At 33.7% G+C, this 15,325-nt stretch overlaps 1 pseudogene; it reads right to left on the reverse strand.

Moving 5' to 3' along the window:
- Positions 1–13,620: 13,620 nt before the first annotated feature.
- LOC149145482 (splicing factor U2af small subunit B pseudogene) lies at positions 13,621–14,202 on the reverse strand (annotated as a pseudogene).
- Positions 14,203–15,325: the final 1,123 nt, after the last annotated feature.

The raw sequence follows: 15,325 nt of genomic DNA on the forward strand, positions 1-15,325 counted from the left end.
CATTAGTCGGCGCAAGACATTCGACAATATTTCTTGATGGCTCAATGAATTGCATAGTGAGTATTAAAATCTAAAAGAGACAGTTATGTTCAAGACGACAAGCACAAAACTCGACAGGTATGTTCAAGACAACCTGCACAAAACTCTTTCCACTTACATGAGGAAGGAAGAAGAAAACAAGTACTTTGACTAGCTGCAGTGAACAGTACATAGCCAAAGCCTGCATAGAGAATGCCTTTCGACGTATATATATAATAATTGTATATATTCCACTCTAAATATAGATAACATATTTCACTATTTAATTCTTTATATATAAAAATAACATGTTATAAATTATATTTAATGTGTATTTCATTATTAACTTTTTATTTATAAAAATGTTATGAGACGTAAAATAAATAGTTTATGTTATGGTGGAAGTCACTCGTGCCAATAAAAACTATCTCAAAAACAACCACTTTACAACATGTATGCTACTTTAACAAGCACCATAAATTCATGGTCACTCGAGATTTTCTCTCCATTGAAACATTCTTTGCATTGCAAATTACAATAAAAAGAACTAAAGTTTTTCAAATCAGAATATTTTTTGAAGCGTCATGCAAATTACAATAAACAAAACTGAAGTTTTTCAAATCAGAATATTTTTTAAAGCGTCATTAAATCAATATTTATATATCTATTTCTTAATAAATTTAGAATTAATTAAAACATATTTTTATATTGATTATTGAATATAGATATATCTTACAACAATAAATAAGAAAAAAATGAATATGCAATGATAAGGAAAAGAAAACTGACGAGCCCAACTTAATAAATTGACAAGTCCAACTTAATAAATGTGGTTGATATACACCATAGACCCCAACTTAATATATGCTATATTTTAAACTTAATATTAGAAACCATAATATCAAACTCAATATTATAAGTCATAATTATAAAACCTATATTATAAAACCTAATATTAAATATTATATATTAAGAAAATATTGTATTACTAAATAATAATTTAAATATTGTTACATTATTATATATTAATTAATATTAAACCCAAGGGATTTATACTCCCTTGGGGTTTACACTCCCTTGAGGTTTTAGTATTAATACCTTGGATTTATAATGTCAAACCCTTGGGTTTATTAATCTAAGTGTTCATATTCATAGAGTTTATTATTATTCCCTCGGTTTTTTTTAATCAATGATATCAATAATATTAATATATAAATTATGCATTAAGAAAATATTGTACTAATAAAAAAATGAAGGGATTGTTGATAGTCTTGATTAAAAAACAACAAAGGAATAATATTAAACCCTAAGAATAAGAACCCTTAAATTAATAAACCCAAGCAATTGATATTATAAACCCAAAGGATTAATGCTAAAACCTCAAGGGATTATAAACCCAACAGAATAATATTATCCCCAAGAATTTAATATTATAAACCCAAGGTATATAAACCCTAAGATAAATATTATAAACCCTAAAATAAAAATGGCTGACCATGATTGACCATGGTTGATTTTCATATTGAGGCAATCCTTGACACATTATGGTGTTGGACCATGCCGGACCATGTTTGACCATGATTCATTTTCATATTGATACAATATTTCCATAATGCAACATTCAAACATGGTAGATTAAACCCATGGGACTAATATTAAACCCATGAGACTAATCTTATAAATCCAAGGTATGTAAACCCTAAGATAAATATTATAAAGACTAAAATAAACATTTTTCACCATTGTTCACCATAGTTGATTTTCATATTGAGACAATCCTTGTCACAATATGACATTGGACCTTGGTTACCTATGGTTGAACATTATTGATTTTTAAATCGAGAGAACCTTTATCAAAATGTGACATTTGACCATGTTGACCATGATTGATATTAAAAACTCAAGGTATATAAACCCTAAGGTAAATATTATAAACCCTAAACTAAACATGTTTGATGATGGTTGACAATGGTTGACCATGGTTGATGATGGCTGATGATGGTTGACCGTGATTGAAAATTGTTGACCATGATTGATATTATAAACGCAAGGTATATAAACCCGAAGATAAATATTATAAACCCTAAAACATGTTTAATGATGGTTGACCATGGTTTATTTCCATATTAAGACAATATAGAGTTATACAGTGGGTGACCATGTTTAACCATTACTGATTTTGATATCAAGACAATATTTCTCACAATGGGATGTTGTACCATGGTTGACCATGGTTGGATATGATTAACCACAGTTGATCATGATTGGTATTATAAATCCTAGGGAATAATAAACCCAAGGGATTGATATTACAAACCCAAAGGATTAATACTAAATACCCAAGGGATTATGAACCCAAGGGAATAATATTAAACCCAAGGGACTAAGATTATAAACCAAAGGCATACAAATTGTAAAATAAATATTATAAACACTTAAATAAACATAATTGACCATGACTTATTTTCATATTGAGACAATCCTTGTTACAATGCGACGTTGGACCATAGTGGACCATTTTTATTATAGGGTTTGATTTTATAAAACATAGTTGACCAAGGTTGAGCATGATTAGCTAAACCCAAAGGATTAATATTGTAAAACAAAGGTATATAAACCCCAAGGTAAATATTATAAACATTAAAATAAACATGTTTGACGATGATTGATTTTCATATTGAGACAAAACCTATCACAATGCAATGTTCGACCATGGTTAACCAAGATTGAATAATATTATACCCATGTGATTAATATTATAAACTCAAGGTGTATAAATCCTAAGATAAATATTATAAAAACTAATATAAATATGGTTGACCATAGATGATTTTCATACTGAGATGATCCTTGTCACAATGTGACATTTGACCATGGTTACCTATGGTTGACCATTATTTATTTTCGAATCGAGAGAATATTTGTCACAATGTGACATTGGACCATGGCTGACCATGATTGATATTATAAAACCACGGTATATAAACCCTAAGATAAATATTATAAACCCTAAAATAAACATGGTTGACGATGGTTGACCATGGTTGATTTCCATATTTAGACATTCCTTGGCACAATGCGAAGTTGGACCATGGGTGACCATGCTTGACCACGATTGATTTTGATATCAAGACAATATTTCTCACAATGTGACATTGGACCATGGTTAACTATCGTCGATTTTTATATTGAGACAATATTTTGCACAATGTGATACTCGACTAGGGTTGACCATGGTTAGCTATGATTAACCATGGTTGATCATGATTGGTATTATATAAACCCAAGGGAATAATAAACCCAAGGGGATAATGAACAAAATATATTGATATTAGAAACCCAAGGGGATAATGAACAAAATATATTGATATTAGAAACCCAAGGGAATAATACTAAAACCCTAAGGGATTATGAACCCAAGGGAATAATATTAAACCCAAGGGATTAAGATTATAAACCAAACATATATAAACCCTAAGATACATATTATAAACACTAAAATAATCATGGTTGACCATGGATGATTTTCATATTGAGACAATCCTTGTATAATGTGACATGGGACCATGGTTGACCATGCTTAACCATGGTTGATTTTCCTATCAAGACAATCTTTGTCACAATGAGACGTTCGGCCATGGTTGGCCATGATTGACCATGGATGACCATGTTTGATTTTATAAAACATGGTTGATCATGATTGACTAAATGAAATTGACTAATATTATAAAATCAAGGTATAAAAACACTAAGATAAATATTATATACCAAAAATAATCATGGTTTACCATGGTTGATTTTTATATTGAGACAATCCTTGTTACAATGTGACGTTGGACCATGGTTGACCATGATTAATTTCCAAATCGAGAGAATCTTTTTCACGATGTGATATTGGACCATGGGTCACCATGATTGGTATTATAAATCCAAGGGAATAATAAACCCTAGTAATTAATACTAAAAATCGAAGGGATTATTAACCTAAGCGAATAATATTAAACCCTAGGAATATGAACTCATAGATTAATAAACCCAAAGGATTGATATTATAAACTCAAGGGATAAGTATTATAAACATAAGGTATCTAAACCCTAAGATAAATATTATAAATGTGAAAATAAACATGGTTGACTATGGTTGACCATGGTTGACTTTTATATTGTGACAATCCTTGTTATAGTATGACGCTGGACCATGGTTGACCACACTTAACCATTATTGTTTTTCATATCAAGGCAATTTTGGTCACAATGTGATGTTCAACCATGGTTGAACATGATTATCATATTGAGACATTATTTGTCATAATACAATATTGGACCATGGTTGAAACAATGATTGATTTTCATATTGAGACAATATTTGTCAAAATGTGACATTCCACCAAGGTTGACCAACGTTGACTATGATTGACCATGGTTGATCATGGTTGACCATGATTATTATATTGAGACAAACTTTGTCATAATGTGACATTGGACCATAGTTGAGACAATGATTGATTTTATTATTAAGACAATCTTAGTCACAATGCGGCGTTGGACCATGGTTGACCAAATTTGATTTTATAAAACATGGTTCAATAATATTAAACCTAAGATGCTAATATTAAAAACCCAAGGTATATAGACACTAAAATAAACATTGTTGACTATGGTTGATCAGGGTTGATTTTCATATTGAGACAATCCTTGTTGTAATTTGATGATGGACCATGGTTGAAAATGTCTAACCATGGTTGATTTTCATATCAAGACAATCTTTGTCACAATGCAATGTTCTACCATGGTTGACCATTGATAGCCATGTTTTACCAAGGTTGACCATGATTATGATATTCAGACAAAATTTGTGATAATATGACATTGGACCATGGTTGAGACAACGTTTGATTTTCATATTCAGACAATCCTTGTCATAATGAAACATTGGACCATGTTTGGCCAAGGTTGACCGTGATTTACCATGGTTGACCATGATTATCATATTGAGACAATCTATGTCCTAATGCGATGTTGGACAATAGTTGAGACAATGATTCATTTTCATATTGAGACAATCTTTGTCACAATGCGACATTTGTCCATGGTTGACTAATGTTGACCATGGATGACCATGATTATCATATTGAGACAATATTTGTCATAATTATATATTGGACAATAGCTGAGACAATGATTGATTCTCATATTGAGACAATCTTTGTCACAATAAGATGTTGGACCATGGTTGACTATGATTGACCATGGTTGACCATACTTGATATTATAAATCAATGGGAATAATAAACCCTAGGGATTAATACTAAAAGCCCAAGGGACTGTAAACCTAAGAGAATAATACTAAATCCTAGGAATATGGACCCTTAGATTAATAAACCTAAGGGATTGATATTACAAATGTAAGGGGATAATAAATCTAAGGGGTAAAAGTTATAAAACCAAGGTATATACACCATAAGATAAATATTGTAAACCCTAAAATAAATATGGTTGACTATGGTTGATTTTCATATTGAGACAATTCTTGTCACAATGTGACATAGGACCATGGTTGACCATGATTTACCATGAGTTATTTTCATATCGAGACAATCTTGGTCACAATGTGATGTTGGACCATGGTTGATTTTAATATTGACAAAAATTTTGTCGCAATGTGACATTGGACCATGGTTTAACATGATTATAAACCCATGGCATACAAAGCTTAAGATAAATATTATAAACACTAAAATAAACATGGGTGACCATGATTGATTTTCATATTGAGACAATCTTTGGCACAATATGATGTTGGACCATGGTTGACCATGATTGATTTTCAAAGCGAGAGAATCTTTGTCACAATTTGACATTGGACCATGGTTGACTGTGATTGGTATTATAAAGCGAAGGGAATACTAAACCCTAGGGATTAATACTAAAAACTCAAGGGATTATAAACCTAAGTGAATAGTATTAAACCCTAGGAATATGAACCCTTAGATTAATATAACCAAGGGATTGATATTATATACCCAAGGGATAAAATTTTCCTACTCTTAATCTCATTTTATTTAGAATTTTTTTTATTGATAATTAAAATAATGTATTCTTTACAGCATATCTATTTAGATTAATAATTGAAAAATATCATATTATAAAATATCAAAATATGTCACTAATTACCAATAACGAAAATCAAACATTTAAAGCATTGCATGCTAGTGTTAATATTCAATCCAAATATACTCCCACAATTGGTAAAGATCTCGGACAGCCCAAATGTACTCTTACAAATGGTAAAGATATGTTAACATAGATATATTTTTAATTATTAAAAAAATTAAATTTAAAAATACGATTATGAAATTCTTAAAAGGTACTCCTTAAACTCAAAAAAATTAAAATTTCATTGAAGTATGTGCTCTGTGTAAACCAAATTTTATATCACTCAAATGCAAGGCCCCATTCGTGAAAGAAAGTGATTAAACTCGCATAGATAATCTTCAAGAATTTGGAAAAAAAAATCATTAAAATATGTGCTTTATATCAGCCAAATGCATAGGCCCACTCAAGAAAGTGAGGGAAACAGAGGAAAATTGGCATCAATAATCATAAAAGGCATATGTGTCATTCAAATATGTGCACTATGTGAATTAAATGCAAAGACTCACTAAAAGAAAGAAAAATTGACCATGGTGGACCATGATTGGTATTATGAAGCCAAGGGAATAATAAACCATAGGGATTAATACTAAGAACCCAAGGGATTATAAACCTAAACGAATAATCCAAAAATTTCTCTTATGTGATTTCTACCGAAAGATTTTTCTTAATATCTATTTATATTAATAATTGAAAAATATCATATTATAAAATATAAAATTATTTCACTAATTACCAATAATGAAAATAAAACATTTAAAACATTGCATGATAGTGTTAATATTCAATCCAAATATACTCCCACAATTGGTAAAGATCCAAATGTACCCTTACAAATGGTAAAGATGTGTTAAAATACATATATTTTTAATTATAAGAAAAAAATATTTAAAAATACAACTTTGAAATTCCTAAAAGATACTCCTCAAACTTAAAAAAATAAAATTTCATTGAAGTTTGTGCTCTATGTCAACCAAATTTTATATCACTCAAATGCAACGCCCCATTCATGAAAGAAAGTGATTGAACTCACATAGATAATCTTCAAGAATACAAAAAAATGTATCATTAAAATATGTGTTTTATATCAGCCAAATGCACGTGCCCACTCAAGAAAGTGAGGGAAACAAAAGAAAATTTACATCAATAATCATAAAAGGCATACATGTCACTCAAATATGTGCTCTATGTGAATTAAATGTAGAGACTCACTAAAAGAAAGCCATAATTTTTTCACGAATAATAAAAAAATGTTATAGTAATAAGTTTTAATGTTTAAAACATTATTGGATCATTAGTTTTACAATTAAAATATCAGTAGACTGTCATATTTTAAGTAGTGTTTTTTATTGGATTTGGTTAAATTTTGTTTAGATATTTTTAAAATTATAAATTTAAATTGGGGAAATTTCAAAATTTAAGTGTTTTAAAGAAATTTTAAGCTAGTAATTATCATTAAAATTTGATACTTACAGCCTCATTTCCAAGCATGTGTTTTTCGGTAGCGACAACTAACAAAACATAATACATAAACATGGTGGGGAGAATGCATGCAATGGAAATAGAAAACCTAGCTTAACATTATGTTATAGAGAAAGACCTTTTTCTCAAGGTATATAAAATTTGAAGTAGGAATATATATAAAAACACTGAGAGTTAAATACAGTTGTCACATTCAATGCTATAATTTATGCACAAATAGTAAGTGTGCTTGGTGTCTGCACTTGCATTTCAATCAAAGATCAATGATTTACTATATCCTGTAAATGGAATTGATTCCCACAATTAATGAATGCCAGCCAACCTTGTAATTTAATCATTGCAAATACAATCCCCATTGAAGCATAACACACTTATGTACACCACAGAAAAAACCCTAAAGAACAAAAGAGTGTCACAGTTGCATATGTAAGACATGAATTGGAGAAAAAACACTAGAGGAGCTCACAGTTGCAGATCACCAAGAGCTCCTACAAGCAAATACGCTGCTTCGGCTTCACATTAATCTCCCATAATAGATATACTTAGTTAGGGATAGTAAATCAAATCCCTGAATGATAGGAACTGGATGTCCAAGAAAAGCACACTCACAACTACGTAACAATAACTACCTAATCTCCATTAATTCTAACGCACCCCATTATTGGAGAAAGGGCTCTTAAACACACCTAATATGTCCCTAAACAAATCAAAGTTTAGTCGTCCCAAACGCTTAGTAAATATATCAGCCATATTATCACAAGAATTGCAATATTCAACACAAATCTCTTTGGACTGCACCTTCTCCCTAACAAAATGAAATTGAGTTTCTATGTGCTTAGTGTTTTCATGAAACATAGGATTGTAGGCCAGTTTGATGGAACTTTGATTATCACAATTGATAACAGTAGCCTCTATTTGTTCTTCTCTTGCATCTTGGGGAAGTCTACGCAACCAAACTGCCTCACATGCTACTGCACACATAGCTTGATATTCTGTTCTGCTGAGGATAAGGCAACAATATGTTGCTTCTTGCTGCACCAAGAGATGACCTCAGACCCAGTGCTAAAGGCATAACCTGTGATTGATCTTCTATCATCTAAATTTCATGCCCAATCAAAATCTGTATAACCTGTCAAACTAACATCAAATGAGTTAGAATATAAAACACTAAAGTCTAAAGTTCCTTGCATATAGCTCAAAACTCCTTTCGCTATAATCTAATAGTTCTCATGAGGTTGAGTCATGAACTGACTCAAAACACTCACTGCATAGACTAGATTTGATCTTGTTGTAGTCAAATAGATAAGACTACCAACGAACTGTCTGTACAATGTTGCATCTGCATTTTTCGAACCATCATCCACCTGAAGTTTGTTGTTCTACTGTAAAGGTATGAATGCATCCTTGCACTCATCCATTTTGAATTTGGTTAACAAAATCTTAGCATACTTACCCTAGGACAAGAAAGTTTGGTTTGAATCTCTCCAAAATTCCAGACCCAAATAGTAATGCATTTACCCAAGGTACTTCATCTCAAATTTCTGCGATAACTGCTGCTTGATTTCTTCAATGAGATTATCTCCACTCCATGTCATGATCAAATCATATACATATAAAGAAATCAACACTATTTTTCCCTCATCATTAAACACAGTATACAAATTGGGATCATTTTTGCTCCGTTTATAGCCATGCATGAGGAAAAATGAGTCAATTTTTTTTGTACCAGCATCTAGGAGCCTGCTTTAAACCATATGAAGATTTATTTAATCTACATACTATGTGCTCTTCTCCCTTCTTAAAAAACCCCTCATGATGCACCAATTATACTACTACTTTTAAATCACCATTTAAGAAAGCAAATTTAACATCTAATTGATGTATTTTCCAATGATGCTTAGTGGCTAAAGCAATAATCAATCTAATGGTATTTAGTTTTGCAACAGGGGAAAATGTTTACTCAAAATCGATACCTTCTTTCTGGGAATACACCTTTGCCATCAACCTTGCTTTATGCTTATCAGTAGACCCATCTGCTTTAAATTTCAACTTAAATAACCATCTGCAACCTATGGGTTGTTTATCATTAGGAAGTTTTACTAGATCCCAAGTATTGTTCTTAATAATAGATTCATATTCCTCTTTCATTGCTTCCTTCCATTCAAAACTCTTACTAGCTTCATAAAAATTAGAAGGTTTCGTAATGTTTAACATACCAGTCATGAGCGCACAATCCCTATATCGAGCTGGTAACTGTTTTGGCATGCTAGATCTCCTGAGCGTTGAGGGTTCAGTTATTCCTCTGTGTTCTTCTATTTGTGGAATGAATTCAATTTCTTCCTCTTTATCTCGATAGTTCTGCTGCTGCTGTTGTTGTTGCTGACTGATCCTTATTTCACTATCCTCATCTGAAAGTAAGGGTACATGCCATTCTTCATTGTTTTGAACAGGATTTCCATCATCCACCTGTTCATGGAATACTACATCTCTACTAACAAACACCTTGTGAGTAGAAGGATCAAACATTTTATAAGCCTTATACTCACTGCAGTATCCAATGAAGGTACATTTAATGGCCTTTGAGTCTAACTTCTTCCTGTTCTCTTTGGGAACATGCGCAAAAGCTTTACAACCAAATATTCTAAGGTGAATTACTGTAGGCTTGAAGACAAACAATGCTTCAAAAGGAGTTTTATAATCAAGACTTTTAGTAGGACTCCTATTCATAAAATACACTACAGTATTGTTAGCTTCTACCCAAAAACCATTACTTAGATTCTTACCTTTCAACATACTGTGAGAACACTCAACCAGTGTTCTGTTTTTCCTCTCAGCTACTCCATTCTGCTGAGGAATGTAAGGTGTTGTAAATTGCTGATGTATCCCACGCTCGTTATAGTATTTGATGAAAACCCCTTTCTTGAGTTTTCCACCTTGATCTGATCGAAGAATCTTGATGAAATTTCTTGTCTGTTTCTCAATCATGTTTCTGAACTGCTTGAAATATTCAAAAGCATGACTCTTCTATTTAAGAAAATATACCGATGTGAATCTTGTACAATCATAAAAAAAGATTAAAAAATACTAGGCCCCACCTAACGATCTTGTTTGCATTGGGCCACATAAGTCAGTGTGTACAAGTTCGAGTATATCCCTCTGTTTCCTATCTTTAATAGTAGGAAATTCATCTCTATGCTGTTTACCGAATGCACATGCTTGACAATCAATATGCAACTTTTTCAAAATAGGAAGACCATCTACCATACCTTTGTTCTGCAATAGAAGGTCACTGAAAATTGATATGCCCAAGTCACTGATGCCACAAATTTTCAGTTGACATATTCGATGACATCAAGGCTTGCTGTGGCATGTTCTTCACATCCAGTTTGTAGAGTCCTCCTATGCGAATACCTATAGCAATAGGCTTCATCTAGTCCAACAAGTCTTTAATAATACAATGAGATTTAAAGAATTTTACCTTGAGATCCTGATATATAATCTTTGGTATAGAAATTAGGTTCTTCTTAATACCAGGAACATACCACACATCAGAGATATTCCTGATCTTTCCATCAGGCAGAGTAACAAGGACATCTACATGTCCCTTGATCTCATACCCTCTATTATCTCCAAGGTATACTTTTAGTCCAGTGTTGGATTCTCTAAAATTTCTGAATCATTACTTTTTACCTGTCATATGTGAGGAGGCTCCAGAATCTACAAACCAAATATCTGATTCATCCTCCTCTGTAGCTAAGGCAGTCTCAGCCTCAGCCATAAACAATCTGATATCTTCATTTTGATCTACATCTGCATCAGCCAAATGACTTATGCTTGTACCTCTCCCCATCTGCCTTTTTATTATGGAAAAATTTAGCAATATGTCCTATTTTACCACAAAAAAAGCATTTAGGAGCAGAGTCATGTTTATGCGAGGTTATAGTTTGTGGTGTCCTTTTTCTTGATGCGCTGCCTCTCCTGTGATCAGCCTCTGATTTCCCTTTTGGCTTGAACTTTGTCATCAATTCAATATTTGGATTTTTAGGTTTGAGAGACAACCTCTTTTCCTCTTCTTGTAGAAAAATCCCAGTGAGCTCTTCAAAGCTTGGAGGCTTTTCTCTTGCATTTAATCTGGTTATAAACATCTGATAATCATCTGTCATGCCGTTCATGGTAATTGTCACTAGATCATCATTTGGCACGTCTAACCGATATCAGTTAGTTAATCTTTAACTTCCTTTATCTGGGATATGAATGAAGAAATAGACTCATTCTCCTCCATCTTGATTGAGAGAATCTTCTTCCTGAGGTACAAAGTTCGACTGGTGTTCCTAATCTCGTACATCTCTTTGAGAATCATCTATATATCATTCGTTGTCTTGCAATCTCGAATGCGATGGATGATGCAATCTTTGACTGATAAGTTAAGTAGCACCTTTGCCTTCATCTTCCTCTTCTCCCAGTGTTGAATTGTTGTATTCGATCCACCAGTTGCAGTAGTCGGCTTGACTTCATCACCGGTGGCAATGCCATAGGCATTCTATCCCTCAAGCAGAGTCTGAAGCTTAAATTTCCAATTTGTGTAATTGGAACCATCAAGCTTATTACTCTCATTGAGATAAGCTTAAGCGATTTGATTATTCATCTTGAATGAATAAAACCTTCAACAATTTAACAGCCCTTGAAAAATACCCTGATCACTGAGAATTTCTTCTCAAAAAATAATTTCCCTCTCACTCGATGCTGCCACAGTCGCTGAGCTTCTCTTGGTCAATACACTTCCTCTACGCAAATGGCAGAGCACCCACAGACTCCACACGTTGCCCCTTCAACGTAGCAGTGCTGGGCAAACTCCTCTCTGCCTCACAACCTTCCAAATGTTGTTGCAGCCTACCATTGTAGCTCTGTTGGCATTACTTTTTGACTCAGGTTCAGCGCCAACTGCTACCACACAAGATCCTATGCTTTCCTCCACGCAGCCATATGATAGAGCGCTTCACCACACAGCTCCAGAGGCACGCATCCAGCATGCAGTCCTCTCATGCAGCAACTTGGAGATTCGGCCTCCATGTAACTATGCAGCCAAAAACACGCAGAATTCTACCTCCTTCTCGACGCAACCCTCCTACAGGCTGGTGCGAGCTCCTTTCACTCTGGCAGAATACACAACAGGTAGTTTTTTTGTTTAATCACACTTCTCTTCAGCAATTAACCACAAGTTGTCTCGGCTATCTTTTTCACGTGGCAAAGCTGGGGCGATCTCCCCCTTCTACAGACAACCTCCTCAAAAGAAAATGTAGTCCACCATTTTCCACACGACTTTCAGGCACATGCAACGTTTAAAAAAAATGCAGCGCAATCGTTGCAGCTATTTACCTCACATCCACGACTTGTCACTGAGGTACACCAAAATCATATGACAATCCATCACCGAGGTACACCAAAATCCTACGACGATGCAACAAAATAAAAATGGGTGAAGTCCCCAAGAGTATCGTCGCTGATTACTCTTCAACTCCCCACGGCGATGTCACCTTCCTGAGCTCACCATACATGTCTCTCCTTCCTATAGCTCTGATACCATGTCAACAGTTGCATATGGAAGACAGGAATTGGCAAACAACACTAGAGAAGCTCACAGGTGCGGATCACCAGGAGCTCCTACAAGCAAATATGCCGCTTTGGCTTCACATTAATCTCCCATAATAAATAGATACACTTAGTTAGGGATAGTAAATCAAATCCTTGAATGAGAACTGAATGTCCAAGAAAAGTACAATCACAACTACTTAACAATAATCACCTAATCTCCCTTAATTCTAACAAAGAGTCCATTCATTGATGGTTATAATTGTAAGAAAAGGATGGATCTTGTTCTTAACTTTCCCTATTCCACTTTTCGATTCTGGCCCTCCTCTTTACACTCCCATCCTTGACCGGGCTTCGATTCTACCTCGGGTTGTAGCGCTACGTCCTTCTAACAACGCTTCGTTGCATGTCTTTATCACTGTTTCTATAATCTTGATCGCCATACCTCCCCTTGTTCCCGCAGTCATTATACAGGTGAGACTGAGGAGGAGGGAGAGGACTCAGACTTTGGCTCCTGCTCAGGATACGATGACCATTGAACCTCCGAAATCGGTCAAACAACTTTCTACACAAATCATTATTTATCTTCTTGACATGCATGAAATTGTAGTAACCACCTAGGTTGCATTTATTTCCTTCAAATTTCCTACACATAGCTTCACAAAAATCTATAACAGGGGAAAAATCAACCATAATTAGCCAACCGTAATAAAAGCTACCTTGCATGGCCTTGAAAGCGACCGTCGCCTATTCTTCTTCTCTAAAATAGACGTAAACATTTTCGACCATGTGATCAGCAAGGTTACCACAAGTATTTATGATTTCGATCTCCTTAAACTTGTTAAGCTCCTCGAAAATGTGTTCAAAAAAGTCCTCAAAATGTTCCTAGACTTTGTGAAGATCTATGGCCTGACCCTATGGATCCAGGCCAGAGGTGATCATGTCGTGCGTCTGATACATGTTTGATAATAGAAGCATGACACATATGTTTGGCCTATTGTGCAGACGTGAAAAACAATCTCAATCCAATCCAATATCTGGTACAATATAATCCAACAAGTGGGAAAGGCAGCGGCTAACCAGCCTGCCATAGAGCATTAAATGCCCGGGGAGATGCAGGCTGGATAGCCCGCATACACGCGAATTCCCATTTCTTATTTAGTGCATTTCAATTTCAAACGCCTTCATTAAACCAACAATGTATCATAAAATTAGTAGTGGATCCGAGAAATGGCATGGCATTTTAGATTACATGGCCACATTTGCGCCATCAATGAATTGTCTTTAGGTATCTCAAATCCATATTACCAGTGGCAATATGCGTCCTCCACGAGGAAGGGTAAATGAAGCATTCGAGAAATTGCTATGCTTCATGCTCTCTCGTGCCTAAGCCGCCAATCTGTGACTCAGATGAAGCATCTACTGGCATATTCCATTGAGAATAAATCTACGACATTCATTTAAAACATAAAATAAAAATCAACAGCACCCCATCGACCTTCGGTCGATATAGGAACGCCTATGATGAACAAGCCCAACTTGCATGATGTATTAGAGGTCCCAATGGTTCTTCCGAGTATTTAATAGTGGAAATTTGAGATCATCTTGAAATTTTCGAAAACACTTTATATATCCACACAATTTACATGTAATACCAAGCAATAATATCTTCAACTTGCTGGTATAGTATGTAGTATCATTGCAATATATTTAAGGTGGCGTTGTTTACCGAGGCTAAAATTTTATGGAGAAATATTTTTCAAAATCTGGTGAAGAAAAAAAAAAATATAATATGGGTTGTTTGAATCATTTTTATGATGATGGTGGAAATAGATTCAACATCAGCTAGAACATTGTGGCACCCAAAATATTGAATCTATACTATTGTAATTAGTATTTTCAAAAAACTATGTTAGATTTATTCAAAATCTTACCTAAATTTCTATTATTTTCTATAAAAAAATTGTGAGCTCTATAAAATACGACTATACATAAAAGACAAAAAGGAAAATAAATCCACTCACTATTATTTTCAGGGTAACTCACCATAGTATTAAAAAAGAAAATAAATCCACTCACTATT

The sequence above is a fragment of the Pinus tabuliformis genome, chromosome X (assembly GCF_031772625.1).
Source record: "Pinus tabuliformis cultivar Carrire ecotype Pingquan chromosome X, CPIR1, whole genome shotgun sequence".
In the NCBI taxonomy this organism is placed as follows: Eukaryota; Viridiplantae; Streptophyta; class Pinopsida; order Pinales; family Pinaceae; genus Pinus; species Pinus tabuliformis.